The sequence below is a fragment of the Girardinichthys multiradiatus genome, chromosome 5, assembly GCF_021462225.1.
Source record: "Girardinichthys multiradiatus isolate DD_20200921_A chromosome 5, DD_fGirMul_XY1, whole genome shotgun sequence".
In the NCBI taxonomy this organism is placed as follows: domain Eukaryota; kingdom Metazoa; phylum Chordata; class Actinopteri; order Cyprinodontiformes; family Goodeidae; genus Girardinichthys; species Girardinichthys multiradiatus.
In genome coordinates, this window is record NC_061798.1 from 5791313 (window position 1) to 5805155 (window position 13843).

Here is a 13843-nt window from a genome sequence, read left to right on the forward strand (position 1 = left end):
TCTGCCGGAAAAGGAGCCAGTTTTGGTTCAGATACATAAATCCATTCCCCTGGTTTCACGCCCATCATATAAGCCAGAGTGTTGAAGAAGCGTATTTCATACGGACCGCTTGTTTGAAATGCAAATCTCTTTTGAACTTTGCTGAATTTAATGCGGATACCCGAGTTCATTTTTTTGAAGAACAGTTCCATCCCTGTCTCGAGTTGAATAGCGCTGTTATAGTAGCCACTTCTGATCCTTTGCGTATTGATCTCCACATCGCCAACCTTCCTCCATTCAAAGTAGGCATCATAATCTGGTAAATTATGCCATGTATGAGGGTATGAAATCTCTACTAATGCAACCATCCATTGGCCTTCTAAATCAATATGTTGAGCTAAATTTACACGGAAACTCGAACTGGTATTATTTTTAAACACTTCCATGCTAGCATTAGAGGGAAGGGTAATGTAAAAACCGTCATCCTCTGCCTTGCGTTCCATGATGCTGTATGAATCATTAGGTTTTAGTACACACCTATTTTATACGTTTCGTAGTTCATCAAACTTGATCCAACTGTTGAATTTCTCAGGCCAATTTTTCCAGCGTACAAAAACCTGTTTGACACCCTTGACGGTGCGTTGATTTAATATTTTCTCCACTTGATACATCTTGTCCTTAAATATTTTTACTTTTTGAAGTTCCTCAGCGTAAAAGGAACCCTCGATAGGTTCTCCATCCAAATCTTTGAGTTTGTATACAGGAGGAGATTGGGGTATCCGCTCATACACTGTAAACACTTCATCCGTAAAACTCTGTTTGTATTTTTTGTCAAACACTCCACGTACCTTGGATATTCTGACAAGATCCCCCTGTTTAAACATTGTCACTGAGTCCCTGCAATATCTGTTGGAGGTAACATCGTACAGATTCTGAAACACTTGAAAGGCATTTTCTGAGGTCACTTCCATTGGGCTCATCTTAATGCTGGTGTGGTAGCTGTGGTTGAAGCTTCTAGTTAAATTTTGCAGGACGTCAATGTACCGCCGGGTGTTGTTAGCAGTAAAATATCTCCACATCCTTGTTTTTAACGTACGGTTAAACCTCTCAACCACAGAGGCTTTTACTTCACTTGCTGTGGCAAAATGTTCAATACCGTGCTTCTCCATTAGAAGCTTAAATTTCTTGTTAAAAAATTATTTCCCTGCATCAGTCTGAAGTTTTTTTGGGACCTGACTTTCTTTAAAAACTGATTCAAAAGCCTTTAGCACCTCTGCAGCAGTTTTCCTCTTCAAAACACGTACATACGCCCTCTTTGAAAAGATGTCAATGACTGTTAATAAATAATTGTAACCGTCATTTTCCTTGGCCAGAGCTTGCATGTCACAGAGATCGGCATGGAACTGTCTCAATGGTCTGGTGACAAAAACTCTGTTTCTCGGGAACTTTATTCTTGCAGGTTTATGTAGAGTATAGGTATCTTCTCCCGATAAAAAATCTTTAACTTTTTCAACCGCTACCTTCTTCTCCGTTTCATCTTGTATAACCCTCCTCAACCTTTCTAAACCCCCTAAACTTGTGGATGTGTATTGTCAGACAATGCTCCAGACTTATAGCCAGGAAAATGCCATTTTCCTCTTGATTACTTTTGACTACAGTTGGTGTGAAGACTGTCTGAGACAAGTTGTCTGCTTTAATTCAATAAACAGTGACATGTCTGAGGATTTTATAACCTTTATTTTTTATTTTTTCAGTTTCTTGTTACGTTTTACATAGACATACTGGTTACAACCTCTGGCTCCCACGTGGAATGAGGAGAAAACTGTTTTCTCTAAATCATCAAGATCTCTAAGATGAAAAAAAGAAAAGCTTAAGGTAAGTAAAATTATCATCCATTTTACCAAATGGAGTCTCTCATGATTCCAAACAAAGTCTTTTAGCTGTAGAATCCATTTCTAATTTGGAAACAGGATGCTGAGCACTCATAACATTTTTTTTTTTTCAGTTCATTGGTTTCTCCGTTTTAGATCATCTCTACAACAGAAGCCAATTCATCCTTCTTTTCTAAATAGCATCTAAATAACCCCCTGTGTTAAAACAAAATGAATTTACAATCTGTCAGGTTCTCTCTTCTTATCAGAATTTCGTGTGATGTGCCTGCATTAAATTGAGTGACCTTTTAAAGTGGAGAAACTACATGTTTTGTTTTTAGATGTAAAAAAAAAACATCTAAAAAACATACAATTAGAAAGATTCGCTTCCTTGTAATGACAACTTCCGGTTAATGACAACATCCGATTAATGATGATATCCGGCTAATGACAACATCCGATTAATGGTGATATCCGGCTAATGACAACATCCGATTAATGATGATATCCGGTTACGTCACAGGAAGCCCCAGCCACCGGAAGTCCCGCCCTAGGATGTCCCAGTCACCGGAAGTCCCGCCCACCTGTCAAAATTTTCACACCTCGTTTGATTGAAGGGTGTCCTTTATGTGTGTGCAGTGGTCTGATACTCCTTCCATTTCAACATGATTGCTTGCACAGTGCTCCTTGGGATGTTTAAAGCTTGGGAAATCTTTTTGTATCCAAATCCGGCAGTGAGGGATTTACCCCCTCCCTAACAGGTGCTGTTTTTTGTACTTCCAATATTCTTATTTAGTTGGTAAATGTATTGCTTTGTTGGGAGAAAGTTATTTGCTTTATTTAATATTTTGTTTTAATCATTCTCTCTTCTCTTTGAGGTCACCTGGTCTTGTGTTGCCATGGAAGCGCGCCCATGAGCAGTGCTGACAAGGACCTGGTGTTTTTAATCAGCCTCAATGGGAAAATCCATTGTTTGAGAGAGAGGGGAGATGTTTTCTGGATTTTGATTGGGCCCAGATTGTTTTTGTTTTAGTTTTGAAGTTGTTATTTGTAATTATGTAAATATTTTTCTAGGAATATAGTTTAGTACAAATGTTTTTCTATCTGGAAATGTAAAGGTTGACTCCACCCCTTAATTAGTCCAGGTAGGAGCCAATGCTTTAAACACCAGGTGTGTTAGATCAGGGAGAAGCTCTTCCTCCTGTGGTTGGAATGTATGTGATGCTGTGAACTGGAATGAAATGTTTTGAAGAACGGCATAAAACAAAGTCAGAGCTCTACAATTCCTGGATTCTGTCTGATTTGTTTCGTCGCAAACCAACACTTGGTGTCAGGAGAGGGATGCGACGCCGATGTCCAGATAAGCGCTAATTATGGGTCCAAAGCAGCAGACGAAAAGCCTCAAAGTGGCAGAAGCAGCGCCAGTGGGGGAGCCAGAGCAGGAAGGAGCTACAAGTCAGTCCAGTGATGAAACAGCATATGTGGACATGAGCAACATTGCTGGCATGCTGGAAAGATGTCTTCAGTTCCAGAGTGACTTTGTTAAAATATGGGACAAAGAAAAGAGTAAGCAAGAAAGGAGATGGCACCAGATACAAGTTGAATTTGGCAATCTGAGAGATGATCTGGGGAAGCAGCAGAAGACTGAAGATGAAGCTCAAGCCGGCCCCTCTTCAGAAGCAGATGTAGAGCCAGCTTCTCGGCATCAATTTAAAGGTGAGCCAGTACAAAGAGCATGGACTCAATCGGATATTCCAAAGTTTGAGGAGGGAGATGACATTGAACAATACCTGACAACCTTTGAAAGGTTAGCAACAGCATACCGGTGGCCCGAGAGGGACTGGGCAGTAAGGTTGGTACCTCATCTCACCGGTAGGGCCCGAGCAGCATATGTGGCCATGGCCGCAGAGGATTCCTGTGATTATGCTGAAGTAAAGGCAGCCATCTTAACAAAGTATGAGATTAATGAAGAAATGTACCGACAACGATTTAGAGAGCCGGAGGTCCGTGTGAATGAAACCCCCCGAGAGTTCTATAACCGTCTGAAAGACCTTTACCTGAAATAGATGCAACCTCAGGGAAAAAGAAAGGATGACATTGGGGAGATTCTCATCTTGGAACGGTTCTACAGTTCTTTGTCACCAGAGCTGAGAATATGGGTCAAAGAGAGGAACCCAGCATCGGCACAAGAAGCAGCAGAACTTGTTGAAAACTTCTTGGCTGCCAGACGGGGACCAAAAACCTTCCGATACAGCCTTCAACAGAAGGCCAGCTTAATGCAGGGTAAGTCTGTGGGATTTGGTTTGGGTGGTGGTCCAGGTCAGATGACAGGTGTAGAGAAGCAAAGGGGGAAAACATTCTCATATAAGCCTAAGTCGGAAGCAAAACCGATTGTCTGCTATTTCTGTGGTCAAGAGGGGCATATAAAACCAGACTTCCCATTGAGAAAAGCTAAATCAGCATATTTTTGCACTGTACCAAGGCTAGGGTTTGCCGAAAACAAATTTGAAGGTAAGAAACAAGTCATGGAGGTTAGAGGAAATGGAAAGCCATCCATTGCTCTTTTGGATGCAGGAAGTGTACAGACCTTAGTCCATCCTTCTATTTTGAGAAAGGAATGCTACTTAGGGGGCCCAGGCCTTGATATTTTCTGTGTGCATGGTGATCACAAAACATACCCCACTGCTGCAGTGTATCTAGAGGTGGCAAACCAAACTTATCTTTTAAGTGTTGGTGTGGTAGAAGGTCTTGCATATAAAGTTATTTTGGGTCAGGATATTCCAGTCTTACCAGAACTGATCCAGGCTTGTAAGTCAGTGTATGTTGTAACCAGATCACAAACACAAGCTAAACAATTAGCTAGGGAGGAGGATTCTGAACCTGCACCTGAGGCTGTGGAGGAAGGCCAGCAAATAAACTTTGAGACTACTGATGAACTAAATCTTCTGCAAGAACTGCCCTTTAATGTTAATCTTCCTTTTGAGAGTGTGGTTAAAGTGAGGAAAAGTAAACAAAGAAGGCTTCAGAAAATGGCAGGCACAGTTAGGCAAACATCATTGGGATTGCCGGATCTTGAGGGGGACATTGTGGGTTCACAAGTTGACTTCCAGAGATTACAACAGTCTGATGAATCACTGAAGGGTCTTTTTGATCAAGCAATTTCTATCATTGATGGAGAAGTGGGTAAACAGCCTGATGGGGGTGATTATATCCTTAGGGATGGGTTGCTTTATCTTCATGGGGGGAAACCAGGTTCAGAAAAACTGGTGGTTCCACAAAGTCTAAGGGATAAAGTGCTAAATTTATGTCATGGGGCTCCATGGGCAGGGGATTTGGGTTTTAAAAAGACCTATGATAGGATTTATGCCAGGTTTTATTGGCCAGGTCTTTATAATCAAATAAGAGTATTGCAATTCATGTTCAGTGTGTCAGTTGTCAGGAGGAAAAAATGTCCCAAAATATCCACTGCAGTCCTTACCTATTATTGATGTTCCTTTCAGCAGAATAGGTATGGACATTGTGGGACCACTTGAACGGACCCAGGCAGGAAATCGGTTTATCCTGGTGGTATGCGACTATAGCACGCGCTATCCAGAGGCTTTTCCCCTTAGAGATATAACAGCTAAACAAATAGCTTATGCTTTACTCCAGTTGTTCTCTAGGGTGGGGATTCCATCAGAAGTACTTACTGACCAAGGTACTAACTTTTTGTCAAACAATCTTAAGCAGGTCTAAAGATTGTTGGGCATAAAGGGTATTCGGACCACCCCCTACCATCCACAGACTGATGGGCTGGTGGAGAGGTACAACAGGACATTAAAGAGTATGTTGAAGAAGTTTATTTCTGTCAATAGCAAAGACTGGGATAAGTGGTTACCCTACCTTCTGTTTGCTTATCGTGAAGTTCCGCAGGCGTCCACTGGCTTTTCTCCATTTGAACTTCTGTATGGCAGGCAGCTGAGGGGTCCTCTGGATGTTCTTCAAGAGTCCTGGGTTGGCATGAGGGATCAGTCAACCAATGTCATCAGCTACATTTTAAATATGAGACAGAAGATGGAGGAGACAACTAACCTCGTAAGAAGGCACCTGGAGAAGGTTCAACAGCAGCAACAGACCTGGTATGATAAAACGGCCAGGTGCAGATCCTTCAAACTAGGTCAGAAGGTTCTTTTATTACTTCCAACATCTGACAATAAACTTTTAGCAAAATGGCAGGGGCCATACACTGTTGTAAAGAAGTTAAGTGCAACCACCTATGAGATTGAGATGCCTGAGCGAAGGAACCCAAAGCAAACCTTTCATATCAATCTGCTTAAGGTGTGGAAATCCCAGGCTCCGCCCCTTAGTCATCAGTGCTTTGTGCATGCTGTGGAAGAAGAAGATGATGATGATGAGGTTGAGATGCCATCTGTAAAAGACTGTTATTTCACTTGACCTCTCTCATCTCACCCTCACCCAGCAACAGGAGTTGGAGGACATTATTCCTTCAGATCTCTTCAAAGAACAACCAGGTTCAACAGTCTTGGTGGAACACGATATTCGTCTGAAGACCAGTGTCCCCATTCGGCAACGAATGTATCGTATTCCAGAGAGGATGTATCCTGTGTTGAAGGAGGAAATTGAGGTCATGTTGAAGCTTGGCGTGATTGAACCATCCACCAGTGAATGGAGCAACCCGGTGGTTTTGGTAATCAAGAAGGATGGGAGCATCCGTTTTTGTATTGACTTTAGAAAGGTAAATGCTCAATCAGATTTTGATACCTACCCATTGCCAAGGTTGGACGATCTCATTGAATGTGTTGGGCAGGCTAAATATATAAGTACCTTAGATCTTTGCAAGGGATATTGGCAGGTTCCTCTAACAGATGCTGCTAAGCCTGTCACTGCCTTCAGGACCCCGCAGGGATTATGGCAGTTTACGAAGATGCCTTTTGGACTTCATAGCGCACCCGCCACATTTCAAAGACAGATGAATAAGGTACTGTCGGGTATGGAGTCATTTACTGCAGCTTACCTTGACGATATTGTCATTTACAGCAACTCATGGCAGGGACATTTAATTCATCTGAGACGGGTGCTGCAGACCATCAAGCAAGCTGGCCTGACAATTCATCCCAAGAAATGTTAATTGGCAAAGAAGGAGCTGCAATATTTAGGCCATATCCTGGGTGGAGGAGTCATAAAGCCAGTGAAAGACAAGGTGGAGGCAATCAAGGCAGCAGAAAGACCAACAACCAGGAGGCAAGTCAGGTCCTTTTTGGGTCTGGTAGGTTGGTATTGTCGATTTATCAGGAACTTTTCTGCTAGAGCCGCTCCACTTTCTGACCTCACTGGAATATCAAAAACAAAAATTGTGTGGGGAGAAGCACAGGAGAGGGCCTTCCAGGATTTGAAGCAGGCACTGTGTCAAGAACCTGTACTGCAGAGCCCAAACTTCACTTTACCCTTCATCGTTCAGACTGATGCATCTGCCAGGGGAATTGGTGGGGTTCTTTTGCAGGGAAAAGCAGAGAAGAAACCAGTCGCCTACATTAGTAGGAAGTTGTTTCCGCGAGAGACCAGATATTCGGTGGTGGAACTGGAGTGTCTGGCTATCAAATGGACGATTGACTCTCTTAGATATTATCTTTTGGGGCGAGAGTTCACTCTGGAGACTGACCATCGGGCACTGAAATGGTTGGAAGCCATGAAAGACACAAACAGTCGCATAACACAATGGTTTCTGTCTCTTCAACCTTATCGGTTTAAGATGGGCTGCATTCAAGGAAAAGAGAACAGAGTCGCAGACTTTTTGTCTCGCTGTGAACCGCAGCGAGTCTCCTGAAGGGGAGGGAAGTGTGAGGGATTTACCCCCTCCCTAACAGGTGCTGTTTTTTGTACTTCCAATATTCTTATTTAGTTGGTAAATGTATTGCTTTGTTGGGAGGAAGTTATTTGCTTTATTTAATATTTTGTTTTAATCATTCTCTCTTCTCTTTGAGGTCACCTGGTCTTGTGTTGCCATGGAAGCGCGCCCATGAGCAGTGCTGACAAGGACCTGGTGTTTTCAATCAGCCTCAATGGGAAAATCCATTGTTTGAGAGAGAGGGGAGATGTTTTCTGGATTTTGATTGGGCCCAGATTGTTTTTGTTTTAGTTTTGAAGTTATTTGTAATTATGTAAATATTTTTCTAGGAATATAGTTTAGTACAAATGTTTTTCTATCTGGAAATGTAAAGGTTGACTCCACCCCTTAATTAGTCCACGTAGGAGCCAATGCTTTAAACACCAGGTGTGTTAGATCAGGGAGAAGCTCTCCCTCCTGTGGTTGGAATGTATGTGATGCTGTGAACTGGAATGAAATGTTTTGAAGAACGGCATAAAAAAAAGTCAGAGCTCTACAATTCCTGGATTCTGTCTGATTTGTTTCGTCGCAAACCAACACCGGCTTTAAACTTCTCCACAACAGTATCTCAGACCTGCCTGGTGTGTTCCTTGGTCTTCATGATGGTCTCTGCGCTTTGAACAGAACCCTGAGACTATCACAGAGCAGGTGCATTTATACAGAGACTTGATTACACACAGGTGGATTCTATTTATCATCATCAGTCATTTGGGACAACATTAGATCATTCAGAGATCCTCACTGAACTTCTGGAGTGAGTTTGCTGCACTGAAAGTAAAGGGGCCAAATAATATTGCACGCCCCACTTTTCAGTTTTTTATTTGTTAAAAAAGTTTGACACATCCAATAAATTTCATTCCACTTCACGATTGTGTCCCACTTCTTGTTGATTCTTCACAAAAAATTTGAATTTTAAATCTTTATGTTTGAAGCCTGAAATGTGGCAAGAGGTTGACCAGTTCAAGGGGGCCGAGTACTTGCGCAAGGCACTGTACTGTAGTATTGTAATAGAGGGTTAGTCTAACTGTTTGTAGGGATAGTATTCCATTTATATTTTTGTAACTGTATGTTCTCTTTTTGTGGAATCGAAAGACTGCCACGTTGGCGTGGGAGGACAGGTATCTTCTACCCACACCAAGAGGCCCATAATTGTCCATATGGTTCAACACTATTAAATTGTATGAAATTCAGCAGAAGATCATTGAGGAGCATGTCCATTTTGTGGGTATCAACAGTGTCAGCCTCTCTACTGTTGATCATGTCCTCAAGTGCAACAGACTGCGCATAAAACAGCTGTATAAAGTGCCCTTTGATTGCAGCTCAGAGATTCGAAGAGCAAAGATTCCAGTACATACAGGATGGTATATATCCAGCCACATTCAATGTCGATTACTGTAAGTAGTGATTCACTGTAATGGCCTTAATCACTTTTTCCGTATTACTTACAAACTATGTATATTTCTACAGAGAGTCTTTCAACTGGGTGCAATAGAAAGACCCCATGAATGGATGAAGCCTGGTTTAATCTCACCAAAAGGAGGAGAGACCATAGCGTGATTGGTCAATAGGCCATTGTTGGTGTCCCTGGGCAGCTTGGTGGCAATGTCAATGTATATTTAATCATCAAACATGGACTGTCCACTAAATTATTGCTTTATTGGATGGATGTAAAGTACACTTCTCAGGAAGTTTCCTCACATTGTCTCATTTCATAGCAGACCTGAGCCTGAATTGTTATTTCACAGACTGTATATGATTAATGCAAAACAGCAGCACCATCACTCCCACAGCCAGACTGGGATAGGGATCCTCAAACAAAAACACCCATTCATAAGGGAGGCTGGGGAGGAAAGGAGGAAGGTGGGGGTCATTGGGTGGGTTGTTTGGGGGGGGGGGGGGGGGGGGGGTTGATATCCATTTTGTCAGTTATTTTAAGCTAGGGGGTTCAAAGTGCCTTCTGTTCATTAGCCAAACAGACATCAGCAGATAAGTGCAACAAAAAAATTTGAAGAAGGCAGAGACAGTAAACAGAACTGGCTAAAACAAAAACCAGCAGGGAGACAGAGAGAGGGAAAGATAACAAAAGCTGGGGACCAACAAAAGCCCTAGATGCCATGAGGAGACAGATGGTGCCTTCATGTGTTCTCTGTAAAATTATATACAGTGTTATGAACGTTGGGATCCATTCAGATGTGGTGGGAGGTTTTCTCAAAGTGATGCAAAGTTTTTTACAGAACGCTCAAAAAGCTTCCAACCCTCCTCATTTAACAAATAACGAAACACCAAGAATCTTTTTTGCAGACCAAAATAATAAAAAGAAACGCTGCAACGCAGTAAATAACGAAATACTGCAAACAGTATTAACAACAGCCATACTCAATAAATGACAATATTGAGATGTTTATTTCAAAACATTCACTAAGTGAAGCACAATTAATTACACAGAGACTGATGTTTTCAAGCCTTTATTTCTGTTAATTATGACTATTTTCCACTTGTAGCTAATGAAAATATGACATTAAAGATCATATTACATCATACCAATAAAAATATATTTTTTTAATACACAAATGTGGGCTTCCTGAAAAATATGTTTACTACCTGCTTAAAGGTTGTTATTTTCATAAGGAACTTTTAACCTTACAAATGATCCTCATTGGAATGCATATATTAATTTATTAAATATGACTCAGTGCTTTGATAAATAGAAAGATGTTAACGTTTAATCAGGTCTTCTTGTGTTTTAATGTGTGTTCAGCTTTGTGGTGCATACAAATTCATGCTGTCAAATGTGTTCGATCAGAAGCCACTCATTGCCTAGCTGTAGAATTTTGAAAATGTTTCCTGACAGAACAACTGGAGTGGTGTGATACACTGCCTGGTCTTCAGCTTTAATGCATCTGTTTGTCACAATAATGCTTTTGGCATTTAATTATTTCCAAATAATTTGCCTCTGATGATACGAAGTAGGTCACTCCAAACAAAATTCTGAGAAAATATGGAATTTTGGCAACATTGTAGTTTTATAATTGTACTTTAAATATTTGCTGCTTTCTATGACACAAACAGTAGGCCTAAATGCATAACTGTTGACACTAAAATGAGAAAAATCTAGTTTTATTATCTTAAGCAAAAGATTTACAGTGCCTTGCAAACACATTCATATCTCAAATATGTTGCATTGCCACCACAACTTCTATTAGGACATTTTGTGATAGATCAAGCCTGTGAATGACTGTAAAGTTGGAAGATACTTAGTTTTCAAATATATTTTAAGTAAAATATGAAAAGTGTGGCATACATATGTTTTCTTTCCCTTTGGGTCAATACTTTGTAGAACAACCTTTTTCAGCCTACAGTTGCATATCTTTCAGGGGTATGTCTCTACCAGCTTTGCACATTTAGACACTGTACTTGACCAGCCTGTTAGTTTAGGTTGATGGCTATGTCTTTGTGCTATACTCTTTCTGTTTCAGGGTGATGGATTGTTGGACAATTTTCTATGATGTGTTCAAAGCTTGGGATATTGTTTTAAAACTTGACTTCACTTTAAATGTCTCCACAAGTCTTTCCATGATCTTACTGCTGTGTTCTTTGGTCTTCACTAATGTTCTCTGACCTTCAAAGAACAGCTGGATTTATACTGAAATTGAAATACCTACAGATAGATTTTGCTTACTAATTATGTGACTTTTGAGGGCAAGTGGTGGCACTGGATTTTATTTTACGGTATCATAGCGAAGAGGCCACAGTTTGTTTTTATGTTTTTAATTTGTGAAAATAACCATGTACTCCTTACTTTTCACTAATATCTCACTGCTATCTGTTGGTCTATCGCGTCAAGTAAAATAAAACTGGCGAAATAGTGCCTTAAAGGCGAGTGACACATGCAGTTGCTTCTGAATATCAAGCAACTGTTCCGACCATTATGAGCCCTTCCCTTTACATTTTAAATTTAAACCAAGGGATAATTGGATTCAATCTAATTTAGTTCTCTGGAGCGGCTTGGGTCACCGGTTGTGTGAAATTAAAATTTCCGGCAGCACTTGAAAGCAGCGGGAGTCCTCCCAGTCGAATCTGGCTGACGTGCCGATTCGGAGCCGAGGAGCGAGGTTTCCTGGCGGAGCCACGGAGGGAGCAGGAGCCGAGAGGTTCTGTCAGTCGTTGGCCCAAGACGCCTTCTCTTCAGCACAACACCGGTGGCTATGGCTCCATCACTTTCCTCCTGAAGGGACGTTACTCCGTTGGATGCTCCAGTAACCATAGAGGAGGGAAAGAGGAGGAGGAGGAGTGGGCATCCCTATCAGTCTTTAACTAACAGGTGAAATAATTAAACGGGTTTAATGTTACAGGTTTGGGATTTAGTCGGGAAATATTTGTTGGAAAAAGAGGAGCAGCTGAAAGGGAGGAGGCGGGAGCTAGGGTCGTCGTTTTTTGGGTTCGAGCTGCGGAGTTTGTCGGGAAGGAGCAGGGGTTATCATGCTAGCTAGCTGCGGCTCACGGACCCCTGCTTCGGCTTCGTCATCCGCCAGTCTGGAAAGGATGCCTCGCCGGGATGCTGTTGCAGGAAGGAAGAATGCTTAGCGTAGCCGTTTGTCTGGGCTCGGCCCATCTCCATGATGAACGATACCCCCAGCTTCCACATCCTCATCCCACCCTCAAAAACACTATGTCTCGTCTTCCTACTGAATCAGTAAATAATCCCAACAACGTTATTTAGTCACAGTGATGGAAAAACCCCAGGATCCAAACGGATCATCCGTCTGCTTTAGACTGACATTAGCCAGTTTGCTTAGCTAGCCTGGCACTCAGCTAACCGGCTAACATTAGCCCCTGTACCCCCTAACTAGCATCCCTGGCTAGTCTGCATCCTCCATCCGAGCCATCACAGGTCGTCCTGGTTCACACCAGGGTCTCGTAGCTGGTTTTTCACCACCGATTTTACCGCCACAACAGTCAGCTCGCAGTGAGAACCACCGTCACATCTTTATTCTCGTCTGGCCCATGAAAATATAAAGGAGCGCGCAGAGCGGATGTTGTTATGTAACAGATAATGACACCACACGCCCTTGAAACAAAAGCTGTTGTTTTATTATTTGTGTGAGGAGCAGGAACCAGTCGTGGACATTGAACCAGGGACGCATGGGTTGCTTGTGGCTCTTCAGAGCCCCAGCCCGCCGGGGCTCTGAAGAGCCTCCAGAAAGACACAAGTGCTTTTCCTGTCTGTCAGCCATTGTTTTTGTTGTCATTGGGGGGTGAGGGGGTTCACGTTTTTCCCCCAGCCCTGGTTCTTCCTATTGATGCATGTGTTGAGGCTCTGCAGTGAATGAGCGTGGCCAGTGTTTTATCACAGCACCTTCAAGTTGAATATCTAAAAAATGTGCATCAAAGATTGATGTCACAACACGGAAAGTTTTCTAGGCATATTTCTTTTAAAGTCCTTGAAGACATCCAGTTGTGGTCCATAAGTAAATATAGGCTGCTGCGATTTGTGCTGCATGACTGGCATACTTGAAAACATTTGTAAAAAAGAAGAGGAAAATACATTTTTAAGGGACTTGAGTTATGTAGAATTTTAGATGCAAATGGCTCTAATAAGAAATGCTAAAGGAACATAACAATTCATTTGAATGTTGTCTTTTGAGTTAATTTACTATATGAATGTTGTGGCTTCATATGCTTCTCCATATTGGGCATTTCGAAATGCATTTTTTGTCACCGCACTGTCAAAACAGGCAGAAATAGAAAAGGCCAGGTTACAACTACAGCTTGTTGCAAAAGTATTTATATATACTCCTTGACCTTTGTCACATTTTGTCACATTACAACCACAAACTTCAAAGCCTTTTATTTGGATTTTATGTGCTTGGCTATCAGATAGCAACACACATCTGTAAAGCCAAAGGAACAGGATTCATGGTTTCAAAGATTTTTACAAATCTGGAAAGTATGGCGATGTTTTAGACTTAGTCACCCTGTTCACCTTAAATAAAATAAGCCTGCCTTCCAAAGTGGCCTAACTAGCAAGTAGAGTCCACTTAAGTGGTTAATTTCTGTATAATCCAGCTGTTCTTTAAAGGCCTGCAGTCGTTTACGCCACTAATTTGGC

At 41.8% G+C, this 13843-nt stretch overlaps 1 protein-coding gene across 1 annotated transcript in view; it reads left to right on the forward strand.

Moving 5' to 3' along the window:
* Window positions 1-10194: 10194 nt before the first annotated feature.
* The window catches only part of akt3b (v-akt murine thymoma viral oncogene homolog 3b), a 52121-nt gene continuing 48472 nt past the window's right edge, over window positions 10195-13843 (forward strand). Inside the window, exon 1 of the mRNA XM_047364357.1 lies at window positions 10195-12055. The gene's annotated coding sequence lies outside the window, so the exon portion shown is untranslated. The remainder of the gene's footprint in view (window positions 12056-13843) is intronic.